The 2423-nt window shown below is 39.5% G+C and overlaps 1 non-coding gene across 1 annotated transcript; it reads left to right on the top strand.

The window, feature by feature from the left end:
* The first annotated feature begins 1024 nt into the window (after positions 1 to 1024).
* Positions 1025 to 1116, top strand: LOC141466962 (small nucleolar RNA SNORD116). The gene has a single exon (XR_012463324.1). It is a non-coding gene; the product is annotated as a small nucleolar RNA SNORD116 (small nucleolar RNA).
* Positions 1117 to 2423: the final 1307 nt, after the last annotated feature.

Genomic DNA, 2423 nt, shown 5'->3' with positions numbered 1-2423 from the left:
CACATCTCATCTCAATCTCCCCTCTTTCAGTTCAAAACCATTCCACCTCATCCTATGGCTCCCCTCCCTGATCCAGAGTCCCTCCCCATCTCTCCTGGAGCCCCTTTAGGGACTGGAAGGGGCTCTAAGGTCTCCCCGGAGCCTTCTCTTCTCCAGGCTGAACCCCCCCAAGTCTCTCAGCCTGTTCTCACAGCCCTCGCAGCATCTTCATGGCCTCCTCGTGCTCGCTGCTGCTCTTTGCCTCAATGTCTGGAGAAGGCATGGGAGGACCGGCGAGCAGAGAAAGCCATCGCTCCAAAGCCCCTCCTCGGCCTTTTTTGCTGTTATACAAGAGATGACAATGATGCTCTCCAGCTTTGGAAAAGGAGTCAGATAAAATGCAGGGATTATGAAGTCAGGCAGTCGTATTGCAACAGTTCTGGGCAGCGGAATAATAGCTGTGGATGGAGTGAAAGGATGGTCCAGTGTGATCCAAGGGCCCGCTGGTGCCAGCGCGAGTCTTTCCAGCCACAGTCAAAAGAACTTTACACAGCCCTTTGTGTTCTTACACGTCGTGATAGAAAAGACAAAAATCTCCCATAGGCTGCAGCAGCCAGGACACGGTTAGTGTTATCTTACGGAGGATGTCAGGGGAGACGGCTTCGGGTGTTTGTGGGCAGAGTTTGGACTGAGCATCTCCATCAAAATCTGGTTCTTTTGCGAAATAATAGGTGATGGGGAACAGTCGCAGCTCGAACGGAGCAGAGCTCCTTAGTAGGGCTTCACATTTAATCTTTTCCCACCAGGACTTCAGAAAGCAATAGAGTGTGAAAAAAAAAAAAAAAAAAAGATAATAAAAAAAGTGACAATCACATATTTTTCTGCACATTTTGTTTTTATAATTGTAATGGTATTGTGCTGTTTACCCAACCAATATAAGGCCGGTGCTCTCGGCAAATCCTTACGACGTGTGTGCTCCGAATTTCTTCTTTGCAAAGCAGACTTCACATGCCACAGATGAAAACGCTTCAGCCTCATTTAAATAGGAAATAAAAGGGATTGCGTTACTCTATTTCTTTGCAAGCTGAAAAAAAAAAATAAATAAAAGGCATTGTCCTCTTCAGAGTTCAGATTTCATTTTCTTCAAATGAAGTTGCGGTGGTTAGATTTACAAAACCTCTATTCTTTCTTTTATTTTCTTTTATTTTTTTATTTTTTTTCTCAGATCTGCAAATTTCCTATCTTTAAAGCGTTTGCACAGAGTCAAAAAAGAAAACAATAGAAACACAAATCTTCAAGCCCAAAGTTCCAAGTTGGCATGAAAAATAGCAAGAACAAGATTTGAACACTTCTTAATACCAGTGTAACCACGGGATTACTTTAAAATTCCTTTTCTCTGAAATTCTGTATTTTATTTATCGGGGCAAAAACAGAGCGCAAAGCAGAAAAGACATCTCTAAAGAATTTCTCGGACTGTTTAAAGCTGTATCTGAAGACATAGGCTATAATAAAAACGCACAGACCAAATTATTATTGTGTTATACATTTTGGCATTTTTGCAAACTTCCATAATTATGTCATTTTCGTACATTAAAACAAACAGCAAGGAAATAGAAAATACTTCTTCCGCAGCTGTGTTTACTACCTTAAATGTGTTTTTTTCTCAACCAGGCAACCAGTCTGAGATAAGAGGTTTCCCTGCTGTGTAACACAGCATAATCAGAAGCACACGCAGCACCCACCTGGAGTATTCCAACATGCAAGAGTAGTGGAAAATTAAAGCAATAGAATGGAAAAGTCAATAGCTTTTTCCAGTGAGACACATTTGACATAGTAATAGACTTACTTTTTAAATATATGAATGTACAGAAGAACTTGGAAGGTTCCTTTGAGTGAAAATCCTGTTTATACAGGGGGGCAAAAAAAGAATATTCAGCCTTCCTTGAAGAAAATCAAATTTTAATTGAGGGGCTTTAAAACATATCTCCATCTTACCAGAGTGAAAAACATGATTTTCCACTTTCCTTACTGCTTTGGAGAGTGTATTTTACACAAATGAAAGCCTAATGAGCTATTCCTAGTCAAATGGAAATATTTTTGTCAAAATTGCAAATATCTGAAGAATGTTATTTAGTTGAAATCAGCAGCACCATCAGAGAGCTCCTCAGGAGTTTTAATCTGCTTGAATACCTATTTAGAAATGAAATTGGAATTTTTCTTGCCACCATTTCTATAGCAGAAACAAAGCTGCAAAATCACTGCAGAAAAATATCTTTCCCTTGAAATTAGCAATATTGCTAACATGAGGTAATCGCTTCTCAAAAAGTCCAGGCATTTTAGGTAGGATTTTATTTCACTGGAAAATCTGATGGATCTTTAAGAAACTTATTTTGAATGATCACTCAATAATTATTCTGAATGTTGTAGGAATCAGAAATTCTAAC

The sequence above is a fragment of the Numenius arquata genome, chromosome 7, assembly GCF_964106895.1.
Source record: "Numenius arquata chromosome 7, bNumArq3.hap1.1, whole genome shotgun sequence".
Taxonomy (NCBI): Eukaryota; Metazoa; Chordata; class Aves; order Charadriiformes; family Scolopacidae; genus Numenius; species Numenius arquata.
The sequence above is the reverse complement of the archived record's forward strand: the minus strand, read 5'-3'. Positions and strand labels throughout refer to the sequence as shown.